Genomic DNA, 14,578 nt, shown 5'->3' with positions numbered 1-14,578 from the left:
CCTGGATCCAGCGTCGTACCACTGTCGCATGCGAATGCTCCACAAACCTGAATATTGTACGGTTCGACCAGCCAGTCAAATGGACAACCACGATTTGCTCCTTTTCAAAATCTGTCAGTTGCTGATAACGCTGCTTTGCGTGAGTACGAGGAGTGTCTGTGTCCTCAAAAGTGATCACGCAACGTCTGATGCTGTTCAAACACGCTGCAAGGCGTGGTAATAACACTAAACAACTATAACACTAACGCGCTCTGGTGGTCATTCTATCTCTCATGGAGAATTGTAACTTATCATTTACATAACCGCCGGTAGTTAGTACATCTACATCTAAATCTGCATACTTATTCCACAAACCACATTGTATTGTAGAGGATACCTTGTACCATTACTAATCACATCCTATCCCGTTCCACTCTCAAATGGAGCGAGGGAAAACGACGTCTAAAAGCTTCCGCACGAGCACTAATTTCTCGTGTCTTATCTTCACGGTCTCTACGTGAAATGAACTTGGCAGCAGTTGAATCGTTCCGCAGTCAGCCTCAAATGCTGCTTCTGTAAATCTGCGCAGTAGCACCTTGCAGGAGGAGTATTGTTTTCTCTACAGGGAATTCACAGTATTTGCAGTAACATCCGACCATGTCTCCTGAGTGTTTCATTTTTATAGCAGGCTCGGTATTACGGCACAAGCCAGTACAGAAAATTATGGTCGGAGTTATGATGAAAACAAAGAATCGCAGGAATGGAATTTAATACAACGTTACAGTTCTTTCTCGAATCCTAACCCCGAAATTGTCCTATTTCGGCCTCGGAAGTCCTCTCTGGCATACCTATCCTGACTCTCTCATCACATATTGTACTCGGGCGTGCTCTTCATCTTCTTCTTCTATTAGCTGGAACCCATTCCATCATCTAATAAGGTCATCTCTCCTCACGTAAACGGCATATACGCGTCTTACAATCTCAGTCATTTTGCTTCGACTGTATCCATTACAGTAGTGCCCATGTTCAGTCTCTTATGCATGTCATCATTTTTAATTTTTTGCGGTAGTATCTACCTTTCTTCAATTTCTGCTACATTCTTGCTATACCTTATACAATAGTTTTAATATCCTAATTTTCGTTTCTGATGTAATACGTGTCCTTCTTAAAACTCCATTTAATTGCCACGTTGCTTGGCCAATGCGGTTCTTAAATTGGGGTTACAAAAATCATGGAGTAGTGATATACACATACACAGATGGCAGTAGTTTCGCGTAAAAAGGTATAAAAGAGCAATGCATTGAGGGGGTTGTCATTTGCACTCAAGTAATTCACGTAAAAAGGTTTCCGACGTGATTATGGCCGCGCAATAGAACGAATTTTGAAGGCGAAATGGTAATAGGAGGAAGCATAGGACATTCCATTTCGGAAATCGTTAGGGAATTCAATACTCAAGATTCACGGTCTCAAGAGTGTGCCGAGAATACCAAATTCCAGGCACTACCTCTCATCACGAACAACACAGTGGTCGACGGCCTTCACTTAACTACCGAGGGCAGCGGGTTTGCATACAGTGGTCACTGGTAACAGACAAGCAGCACTGCCTGAAATAGCCACAGAAATCAGGATGTGGCCAATGACGAATGTATCCATTGGAGAGGGCAGCGAAATTTGCCGTTAATGGGCTATGGCAGCAGACGACCGATGCGAGGGTCTTTGCTAACAGCACGACATCGCCTAGGGTGCCTCCCCTGAGCTCATGAGCATATTAGTTGGACGCTAAATGACTGCTCACATGAGTTCCGATTTCAGTTGGTAACAGCTGATGATGGGGTCCGAGTGTGGAGCAGACCCCACGAAACCATGGACCCAAGTTATCTACATGGCTTACTGTGGCTCCGTAATGGCGTCGGCTGTGTTTAGATGGAATGGACTGGGCCCTCTAGTCCAACTGAACCCTACATTGACTGAAAATGGTTATGTTCGGCAACTTGTTCCCAACCAACGATGGAACTTCTATGGATGACAATGAGCCATTTCACCTGGCCAAAATTGTTCGCGAATGGTTTGAAGAACATTCTGGACAGTTCTAGCGAATGATTTTGCCATCCTAATCGCCTGGGAGGACTCCCATCGGACATTTATTGGACATAATCTAGAGATGAATTCGTGCACCAAATATTGCACCGACCGCACTTTGGCAGTTATGGAGGGCTATACAGGCATCACGGCTCAGTATTTCTGCAGGAGATTTCCAACGACTTGTTGAGTCCATGTCAGGTCGAGCTGCTGCGTTACACCGGGTAAAATGAGGTTCGATACAGTATTAGGAGGTAGGAGGTATCCCACGGCTTTTGTTACCACAGTGTGATTTCGCTTTTACTGCGTCCATCTGTGTTCGGTTGTCAACCAAATGTAAAGTGAACAGCTTGTCATCATTTATAGACACAGCCATAGACGACAGGGACGTTTCCATAACCTTAAAGCATAAGTCAAGGATATTTTAAGTAACGCAGATGTTATAGCTCAACATTCTCGTTACCGTTACGTCACTGGAATTTTTTCCAGATGTTTTTGCAACTACTTTTATTTTACGAGTAGTGCCACTAAATCAATCTCTAAAATCTTAAACATATAAACGACTCCCTCCATTTAGTAACATCGCAGTTCGGAATTTACTTGGATTTTCTGAATATCAATGAAAGCAATAATGGTCTCTAAATTCCTGATTAGTGTTTTTTCTACAAACTGTTTTAGGCAAAATATAGTCTATGCATGATCTTTCAGCACGGAAGCCATTCTTTCCTTCTTCGTCCACAATCTGTGATTCGGTTCTCACATTTATATCTTTCCCACATAATCTAGGGACTGAATTTGTTATCCACTATAGTTTGAGCATTTTCTCCTGTCGTCCTTTGTATGCATGTTGCTTATGTGTCATGTTGCCCATTCCTCTGATAATTGATTCACCCCTTAGAAGTTTATTCGGTCCACTTTTGAACAATTCGATGAGAAATCCATTTGGACCTGAAGCTTGTTCTTCATAGTTATAAGCACTTTTTTGACCTACAGCTATAATTATTTTGTCCTTTTCGTAAGATGCATCCGAGACAAACAACTCATCGTCGTTTTTTACAAAAAATTCTGAAAGGTTTTTGGTGAACAGATTCCCATAATACTTCATTATTCTTCGAATGGAATGAAGCTAATTCTAATTCTTTCTGTTCTTTTACATTGCAGAGATTTCAGAGTGCGCCATGCTTCACTGCTTCCTCCACCTCCAATATACTGATCAATGTGTCTACATCTAATAATCCTCACCTCACTCTTTGCATTCCTGACAGCCTTCTTCATCTATGATCTACATTTTACATACTCGTCCTTATTTTCTTCGTTCTTTGAGATTAATCTATATAGTATGCTCTCTTATTTTCCTGTAGCAATATCTAAGTGTTCTCAGTCTACGATTCATTTCTCTTTTGAAGTCGTGAGTTGCCCTTTACCGTTATAGCTGTACACTTAATGAAGTCAATCAGTTCGCTGGCGATGAATGACTCACCAGTTCTGCTGGCATGAAGAGTGGCAGCACTCCCAGGACTGTATCAAACAAAAATCAGGATTCGTGTTCGAAAGAACAATAAGATCCTTAAAGAATATTTCGAAGAGAATACGTTCGCAGACACACAATACTCTTACTGTAATCACTGATCGTGTACAGTCCATTTAATTTCCGAACATAACCTAATCAATTTGTGTTCATTGCTTCAGTGTATTTATTTCTTGTTTCGTACTAATGGATTTTCCTATGGATTGAATTTCTCACTGTCACACTCGGTGCTACTTTCCATCTACGGATAGAAGGGAAAAGCGTATTTTAATCACGGCGTTCTCTTACACTGCTCCATTTACGGGTTCCAGAAAAGCTGGATTTGGAAATTCTTTGCATTATGAGATAATAAACCTAAAGACAATTTCCGTCTAAAAATTACGCAGAAATAAAAGAAGCGATCAAATTTTGTGTAGCAGGTACGTTGAGACGCAATATCGTAAACCACTTCTTCGTAATTGGCTCATTATATTTCTCTGGTTTCGGAGATAAAAACAGGAAACTGGCAGCTTTTTTTAATTGCCTTTGCCTGAGAAGTCAAATGTGCGATTGTGCAAATGGGAAAGAAAACATTGGCGTTGTTTCGTTCCTTTTATTTACTTTCTCGGATCTGATTTATTGCGGCGTAGTGTCCTTATTCTTAGAATTACAATATCTAATGCTGTGACTTTTAACGGCACTCTTCTGAGCCACGTGAAGTGGATAATGCCAAGTAATAGCCGTCTTTATGGCATCGAAATTGCTTTACGTCGATAGTATACACTAATGGAATTCTCTTAGTTCTGGTTTTCTTTTTGACTGGCTTCACAGCGCTTCCAATAAATTAGTTTAACGGCAGTTTTACGTTTACGGTCATCGACTGCGATAAAACAGCGAGTTTCGATTCTTCTTGGAATTAAAATTAGCTTAGGACACTAAAATTAAGAACGAATTCGTGAGACTTTTTGTCGCATACATGCAGAAATAAAAACAAGATCCTGAATCTACAAAAACGTTTGAAATCTGTGCTTAGTTTATGAGATAAGACCTAAAAGAAGTAGATCGCGAGAAGCCTTTGTGGGCTAAAATAAACTTCAATACGGGAGAGCTCGTTTAATACTTCTGAAATTAACTGAAAATTAGTTATGTTTGTTATTTGTCCAGTCACCAGGTTCGACATCATTCGGACAACAAGGTCAATAGCGACTGCCAACAAGGATCGCAAAACTAAAACTCCCGAAAGCAAACGAAAATTCTGTTGGAAATATGATGAAAATGGATGAGATTAAAACGCAGGAAACACATCTCTCTCAGTCGCTCTCTCGCTCACTACACACCAAACACACACACACACACACACACACACACACACACACACAAACACACACACACGCGCGCACACACACACACAAATCACGTAATTTTTATTTCTTTGACATGTTTCTTTCAGAAATATTTTAAATTGCTACAATCCCCGGTTCCGTTAAAGGATTATCATACAAAGCCTTGCCTCTGCCATAAAGCGTACAGCAGTTGGTGGATTATGGATGTAGATACAGAGACAATGAATACCTTTTTAATTTTCCAAAAAAAAAAAAATAAATTGACAATACTAATGAGTTAAAATTACTATAGAGCATTACCTTTTTTAAAGTGTGAGACATTGGCCTGTTTAAGGACTTTCTCCTCACATTTTATCCTATTTTAGTACTGAATTAGCATAGAGCCCGTTTGGCTTCATTTACCTTCCGATTCAGTTTTTAGTTGTCAACGTTTCATTGCTATTGTGCGCTGATTATATGAGTGGTTAGGGGTAGCTTGTAGTAAAACAGTAATATCAGAAATTGAGTCCGCCTTGATGCAAAACACCTTGTTATTCGTTTATTTCTTTATTATCCCAAACTAGTTTCGGCGACAAATATCACCATCGTCAGTGGGGTTTTTTAATCTAAAGCATGCAGAAAATGGCATGGTTATACAATCATAGTAAAACATTATTACATTTTTACAATTCGTCTTTTGAAATATAGTTTTCTATTGATATTTTCATACTACCTTATTTATTGTGTGTTACATCGCGTTTTAGGCAATTACCGGCGCTGTTTGCGACATATTTTCTGTGCTTTTTTTCTGTTGCCGTCTTTTTACTTAGCGAACATCATGTCATCTGCAACCATGTGAGCGGCTGTTAGTAAACAAATACTAAAAGGTGAACTTCGTATGTCAGCAGTATGTACTTGAGGTTGTGGTAGCGTCGTGGGAACCAGTTATTTGGTGTGTATTGAGCTGTTGCTTAGCTATTCGTGTACTCACTTTCGTTGGATGGTATGTGGCTGCTTTTATGTGGATGACTCTGTCTTGTAGATGAAACACATAACAGGGTAGAAGAGCTACACAGTAACATCAACACAGTACACCCACAAATCCACTTCAATCTTGATCCAACTGCGTTGTTCCTATTTCGAAAACAGAGTGACACCGTTACATTAGACCGCTCGCTCACAAGTGACTGTGTTTCCCTCGATTGTGAGCACGCCGATGACGTGGGACTGGCGAGTCCATTTTCTGGGAGGTAAGCTAGGTATGTCAACAACATGTGCTATCAGCGACAATAGTAGATTAGTAGATTCCATTGCATAGTGTCTCCACAGCTGTGTTGCCACTATTTAAGTTCCAACCAACGTATAATCTGGGGTGACAGATTCAGCACCAGTATCATCTAGGCGCTACAGTCTGGAACCGAGCGACCGCTACGGTCGCAGGTTCGAATCCTGCCTCGGGCATGTATGTGTGTGATGTCCTTAGGTTAGTTAGGTTTAAGTAGTTCTAAGTTCTAGGCGACTGATGACCTCAGAAGTTAAGTCACATAGTGCTCAGAGCCATTTGAACCATTTTTACATACCCACGGAGCACCTGGCGAGCAACAAGCTGTGTTTGTAGTACACAAGGGTCGTGGCAAAAGCTACTTGAACTGCTTTCCATAAGAATAAAATTAGCAATGGCTCGAACGTCTCTTGCAGCATCGTGTCAATTACGTAAGCACATCTTTAAAAAGTTTGACATCTCCAGGGGCCATAACCCCGCCAAACTGTAACACCGCCTCTAGCTTTCATAATATCCTCAGTTGACGAAGGAAAGAGTACACGATGTTTTTCAGGTATGCCGTAGCCAGTTCCGACTTTCTTCGAGTGCGTACTGAAACGTAGTACTTCCGAATTTCTAATGTGAAAACTCTTAAAGATTGTTAAATAAAACTAACTATATTAGCATCTACACCTTTGTTTTCCATGTCTACATATTTGTACAAATTTCTCAACAGAGACACCCTGGCGACGAACACGTTTCCCCAACGAGCGACCAGTTTGTTGATACCGTCATTGCAGTATGTTTGACTTTACTGAGGGAGCCAAAATCTCATCTCTGCTTGCACCGCTTCGTCACTGTCAAAGCGAAGTCCTCAATTGTGTTTTTTAAGTTCTCTAAACGTGAAAATCGAGCGGGGCCAAGTAAGGACTATGAGGAACATTTGTGGTAAGGACTACGGGTCCAAACTGCTGTGGTCATCGGTCCCTATGCCTATACACTGCTTAATCTAACTTAAACTAACTTACGCTAATGACAACACACACACACACGCCCGAGGGAGGGCTCGAACCTCCGACGGGGTGGGGGGGATGGGTGGGGTTGGGGGGGGGGGGGAGCCGTGCAAACCGTGGCAAGACGCCTGAGACAGTGCGGCTACCCCGCGCGGCAGACTATGTGGAGGATGATTGATGAGAGTGAACCCAAGGCGTCGGATTGTTGGAGACGACGCACTGCTCGTATGTGCTCAGGCACTGTCATGCTAAAGGAGAGGGTGCTCCATGTGTAGACTTACTCTTTGAATTCGAAACTCGACTACAGCGCTCTGTCCTTTACGCACCGACATAGTTACATTACAGCCTGTCACGTTACACGTTACAATTCACAGCGCTCTAGCGGCATAGGGCTGTAAATACAGGGTGACAATTATTGAACTGTATGAAAAAAAACATAATTTATTTACAAGCTACGGCGTGCTCACACATTGTTCAACATGTAAACCTCACTACAGATATACGGATTTAGCTTATGACACGTCTGATACGGGTGACATCATTGAATATGATGTGGCGCAGACGAATAGCGCCGGCCGCGGTGGCAGAGCGGCTCTAGGCGCTTCAATTTGGAACCACGCGGCTGCTACAGTCGCAGGTTCGCATCTTGCCTCGGGCATAGATGTGTATGTTGTCCAAGGTTAGTTAGGTTTACTTAGTTCTATGTCTGGGGGACTGATACCTCAGACGTTAAGTCCCATAGTGCTTAGAGCCATTTGAACCATTTGAACCAGAGGAATAGTGAACTTCTGCATGACGCTCTGAAGTATCAGAAAGTCGATGCTTTCAATGTCCTCCTGAATGGCTGTTTCCAGCTCAGCAATGGTTTTGTGGTTATTGCTGTACACCTTGTCTTTAATATAAAGTCACAAAACGAGTCGCATGTGTTCAGATCCGGAGAATATGGCGGTCAATGGAAGCCCTTGCCTGTGGACTCTGTATACCCCAGAGCCAGAATGCGGTCCCCAAAGTGCTCCTCCAAGACTCAAAAGCTCTTCTGCTTCGATGAGGTCGAGCTCCGTCTTGCATGAACCATGTCTTGTTGAAATAAGGGTTACTTTGGATAATGGGGATGAAATCATCTTCCCGAACCTTTACAAACCGTTCGGTAATCACTGTGCCGTCAAGAATATCTCACAGATAATTCTGTGACTGGACATTATACAACACACAATCAGCCGCTGAGGGTGAAGAGACTTCTCGATCCGAAATGCGGATCCGCAGTCCTCTGCAGTTGCTGTTGAGCAAATAAATTATACATTTTTCCTGACCTGACGCTCTGGGTGTGGAACTTTGGTTTAGGATCGGATTCGAAGCAAAGTCTTTGGCTCGGAAATATCTGCTTAGGGAATGATCGTAGACGGTGAAAAACAGTTTCTTCTTCATATTAATGTTTATAAGGTTTATTTGCAGAGCTTGTTAACTGCAGCGCAAGATAAATTTTAATAGATAGAGTCAATATGATTGATTAAACTAGAAGACACTGTAGTTTGTAGTTCAAACTGTTCATTGTGAAACATAAGTCCTTTTTTCGACTAATAATAGTTGATGTGGCAAAACAATGTCAGCAAACACATACAGTATTTCACTAATGCCGCACTAAACGAAAACAAAGTTCATTTTCTGCACCTATCACTTCTTTTATTACAACACCTGTAATAAAACATCTAAGTCTTACACCGATTTCTCTCGCAAAATTATTTGACTACGTGGCTGTGGGATGCCGGCACGGTAGCTCAGCGTGTTCGGTCAGAGGGTTGGCTGCCCTCTGTAATAAAAAAACTGAGTGAATGGATCAATAACGAACTTCAACGGGAGTCAGGTGACGTCCGCCACGAACAAAGAAAAAAAAAAGTCCCATAAGATTTCACACACATTTGAACATTTTATATAACTACGTGGCTGTATACCGCCCAGAAACTAAGGAGAACAACCTTCCTGTACTGTTCTTTCAAGAAGCCTTTAGTCTACCACCTGTAAGCCCGGAATGTGTAGTCTAATCTCTCTCAGAGATAAGTGATCTTTTCCACCGCCACACAATAGCTCTACTCCTACTTTTCCATCCTGTGTCTTCCCCAGCTAACGTAGCTATATTTCTTCATTTTTGTGGTTCCCGCAGCCTCACTAAATTTGAAAAAGGTCATTATTCCACCGAGCTGTGTTTAAAAATATTTTATTTGCACTACAGATTAGGACACTATTCATTCTCATGTGCATCTAAAAAACATAACACACTATAGTAAAAGAAGAGAAATATGAAAATTGTATAACTGTATTGTATGTAGCGTTAAACAAACATAGTAATCACCTATAATAACAGATGTGGCATGCTGCGTACATTTGTACACAGAGCGGTTGTCACCGGTCATCTTCTGAAATATAAGGTGTGTGACATGAATGTGCTTTAGAGAAGATAACATTACCACTCTATTAAAATCTGGCTAGAAATTCCAAGGAACAAATTTTATAATGTTTACTATAAACCACATTATATACACGTAATTGTCACGTAAGCATGACTGCATGGGAAAATTATAACGAAGTCAGAGAATAGAAATACAAATGTCTTATTGTATTATCGCTACGATTTTAGAGTGTATCTTTGTCTAATATCAATACAGGGTTATTACAAATGATTGAAACGATTTCACAGTTCTACAATAACTTTATTATTTGAGATATTTTCACAATGCTTTGCACACACATATACAAAAACTCAAAAAGTTTGTTTAGGCATTCACAAATGTTCGATATGTGCCCCTTTAGTGATTCGGCAGACATCAAGCCGATAATCAAGTTCCTCCCACACTCGGCGCAGCATGTCTCCATCAATGAGTTCGAAAGCATCGTTGATGCGAGCTCGCAGTTCTGGCACGTTTCTTGGTAGAGGAGGTTTAAACACTGAATCTTTCACATAACCCCACAGAAAGAAATCGCATGGGGTTAAGTCGGGAGAGCGTGGAGGCCATGACATGAATTGTTGATCATGATCTCCACCACGACCGATCCATCGGTTTTCCAATCTCCTGTTTAAGAAATGCTTCTGCTTTAGCCTTTTCCGTAAGATTTTCCAAACCTCCGGCTGTGGTACGTTTAGCTCCCTGCTTGCTTTATTCGTCGACTTCCGCGGCTACGCGTGAAACTTGCCCGCATGCGTTCAACCGTTTCTTCGCTCACTGCAGGCCGACCCGTTGATTTCCCCTTACAGAGGCATCCAGAAACTTTAAACTGCGCATACCATCGCCGAATGGAGTTAGCAGTTGGTGGATCTTTGTTGAACTTCGTCCTGAAGTGTCGTTGCACTGTTATGACTGACTGATGTGAGTGCATTTCAAGTACGACATACGCTTTCTCGGCTCCTGTCACCATTTTGTCTCACTGCTCTCTCGAGCACTCTGGCGGCAGAAACCTGGATTGCGGCTTCAGCCGAACAAAACTTTATGAGTTTTTCTACGTATGTGTAGTGTGTCGTGACCATATGTCAATGAATGGAGCTACAGTGAATATATGAAATCGCTTCAATCATTTGTAATAGCCCTGTAGTTATGTGGGAGGCATGAATACTTATATACAAGTCGGTCTCGCATATAAGCACTGGCACAGAAACTTTTGATACAATTGACAAAGCGTATTTCGTGTACAGAACGTAAACATCTACACCATACAAGGGGGTAGTGGCTACAAGTCCAGTTATTGCTATAGGTGACAAGAGGACTCTGTACCCCTCGCCCCCCTCCAAGTTCTTGAAGTCCTTACAGGTCCTTGAACACCATTCAATTCGAACGCCCTCCACATCTGCCCGCCTTCCACTATATGGTTCCTTTATCAACTCATGAAATTCCCACCTCTCCTCTCTCACCCTGAACACCTCGGAACAACCTACACCATCCACAAACTCGACTCCAGTAATCTAAAGGTTTCCCCTCGAACTCTGCCACTCCACTGCCAACACATCTTACCAACTCTACACCTACACACCCTCCACCAACTCTCATGAAGGAACTTCAACCCGCCCCCCCCCCCTCTCCTTGCTCATGAACTCCATCACAACATATATCCCTTATATCACCCTTAAACGCACACCTCCCGTTTCATCTCGTCAGGGCTTATGTTCTCTCCCCTACCCATATTTTCCCTACCCCCTTTTTTTCCCTTCCACTTTTCTTTCACTATCCCATTTTTCTCATCAGATTTCAGCCTCTCTAATACCTCCTCTACTCCAACCCCATTTGTATCCCAACAGACACTCCTACCTCGTCGATACATCTGCACCAGTCTTCATCCATATACAACCTCCATTCTACTCTCCTCAACGACCAATCTTTCGTCGTCAACAACAGACTATCTATCCCAGAGCAGGTTGGTTGGTTGGTTGTTTTGGGGAAGGAGACCAGACAGCGAGGTCATCGGTCTCATCGGATTAGGGAAGGACGGGGAAGGAAGTCGGCCGTGTCCTTTGAAAGGAACCATCCCGGCATTTGCCTGGAGCGATTTAGGGAAATCGCGGAAAACCTAAATCAGGATGGCCGGACGCGGGATTGAACCGTCGTCCTCCCGATTGCGAGTCCAGTGTCTAACCACTGCGCCACCTCGCTCGGTCCAGAGCAGGTCTTTCTAGATTTAGTGACAGTGAATGCTTCTTTTTAACCTCAGTGTTCTGCATCAGTGTCTTTTAAAATGGTGTTAAATGTTTTTAAGTGTAATCTGATCGTGCTTCTGATTTTTATGTTTCATTACAACTGTATTTAACTAAAAGCGAAGGAAATCATGTCTCATATATAAAAACTTCTATTTTACTTTCGGCCTTAAAAAAATTTAATTCATTGAAATATCTCAGATTTGTTTATTATTCTTTCATCTCATTTAGATTTTTCTTGTCAAGTGGCTGAAGAACGGGTTGCTTGCGCCACTGACGGCGAGAGGGGGGGAGGGAGAAAGATAAAAGAACAATAAAGCAAAAAAGGAGGTGCGCTGAGAAACATTAAATAAGCAATTACGTCATTTGCAGCCTAATAATTAGAGATATGAAAAGTAGTATGTTAGTACCTCCAATTACACACGGCAGGAGCAAGCCATTAATGTTTATTTTCCCCTGAGCCACAGGTATCGAAGTGTGGATGCTTGGATGTAAAACAGTTCGTCTATACTGACAGATGTAATCCATTTAGTTGCGCAGTAACATACGTGTAGATAATGTTATGTAGGAGAAAAAATAATGTAACGTTGTGAAGTCAATTGGAACAGTGTGTAATATTAAAGGGAAATAAAATAAAGTAACCAACGTCTTAGGAGAGTGAAAAGACCTAGTACCCCACTCGGAAATAGAGAGAAAATTACCCCTTCACCCTTTCTTTACACCTAGGAACTCCAGTCCCAAGGTGGTGGAACCATAAAAAAAGTTAGGTAGTAGATTATGTGACATATCTGTAGGGAGACTATTAGTCTCAGATAAAAAAACAATTAACACACTAAAGTGGTTACGTATTAAGATTTTACATATAAAAATACCTGCACTTACAACCATTACACATTGTATGGTCAGTGCAACATCGGTAAGCGTCATATAGTATGGGTACTCTGTTATCTACATGAAATAAAAGACAACTTTGTAAATATATGTTTACATGAAAATATACACTCCTGGAAATGGAAAAAAGAACACATTGACACCGGTGTGTCAGAACCACCATACTTGCTCCGGACACTGCGAGAGGGCTGTACAAGCAATGATCACACGCACGGCACAGCGGACACACCAGGAACCGCGGTGTTGGCCGTCGAATGGCGCTAGCTGCGCAGCATTTGTGCACCGCCACCGTCAGTGTCAGCCAGTTTGCCGTGGCATACGGAGCTCCATCGCAGTCTTTAACACTGGTAGCATGCCGCGACATTGTGAACGTGAACCGTATGTGCAGTTGACGGACTTTGAGCGAGGGCGTATAGTGGGCATGCGGGAGGCCGGGTGGAAGTACCGCCGAATTGCTCAACACGTGGGGCGTGAGGTCTCCACAGTACATCGATGTTGTCGCCAGTGGTCGGCGGAAGGTGCACGTGCCCGTCGACCTGGGACCAGACCGCAGCGACGCACGGATGCACGCCAAGACCTTAGGATCCTACGCAGTGCCGTAGGGGACCGCACCGCCACTTCCCAGCAAATTAGGGACACTGTTGCTCCTGGGGTATCGGCGAGGACCATTCGCAACCGTCTCCATGAAGCTGGGCTACGGTCCCGCACACCGTTAGGCCGTCTCCCGCTCACGCCCCAACATCGTGCAGCCCACCTCCAGTGGTGTCGCGACAGGCGTGAATGGAGGGACGAATGGAGACGTGTCGTCTTCAGCGATGAGAGTCGCTTCTGCCTTGGTGCCAATGATGGTCGTATGCGTGTTTGGCGCCGTGCAGGTGAGCGCCACAATCAGGACTGCATACGACCGAGGCACACAGGGCCAACACCCGGCATCATGGTGTGGGGAGCGATCTCCTACACTGGCCGTACACCACTGGTGATCGTCGAGGGGACACTGAATAGTGCACGGTACATCCAAACCGTCATCGAACCCATCGTTCTACCATTCCTAGACCGGCAAGGGAACTTGCTTTTCCAACAGGACAATGCACGTCCGCATGTATCCCGTGCCACCCAACGTGCTCTAGAAGGTGTAAGTCAACTACCCTGGCCAGCAAGATCTCCGGATCTGTCCCCCATTGAGCATGTTTGGGACTGGATGAAGCGTCGTCTCACGCGGTCTGCACGTCCAGCACGAACGCTGGTCCAACTGAGGCGCCAGGTGGAAATGGCATGGCAAGCCGTTCCACAGGACTACATCCAGCATCTCTACGATCGTCTCCATGGGAGAATAGCAGCCTGCATTGCTGCGAAAGGTGGATATACACTTTACTAGTGCCGACATTGTGCATGCTCTGTTACCTGTGTCTATGTGCCTGTGGTTCTGTCAGTGTGATCATGTGATGTATCTGACCCCAGGAATGTGTCAATAAAGTTTCCCCTTCCTGGGACAATGAATTCACGGTGTTCTTATTTCAATTTCCAGGAGTGTATGTTATTACTAATTACAGAACCACGTAATAGTTAATCCGATCGTCAGCATTATCGATTATAGCTCGGCACCTTTTTGGCATGCTTTTCACTAAATTTTCTGCATACTCTGTCGGTAACGATTTCCATATCGTCCTGGTTTTATATGTCGGCTGCTTTAAACTATATATTGGCTTTCGTTTAAGCTTCATATTAATATACGACCAAACATTTGCGTTCGGATTTGCATCCGGAGACACTGCAGACAAGCCATCGAGGAAACCCCGTTACCTTGTTTCTACACTGTACAGAGACGGTGGCGATGTTTTGGACCATTATCCT

Source organism: Schistocerca serialis, chromosome 5 (genome assembly GCF_023864345.2).
Source record: "Schistocerca serialis cubense isolate TAMUIC-IGC-003099 chromosome 5, iqSchSeri2.2, whole genome shotgun sequence".
Classification (NCBI taxonomy): domain Eukaryota; kingdom Metazoa; phylum Arthropoda; class Insecta; order Orthoptera; family Acrididae; genus Schistocerca; species Schistocerca serialis.
This window is presented reverse-complemented; position numbering follows the sequence as displayed.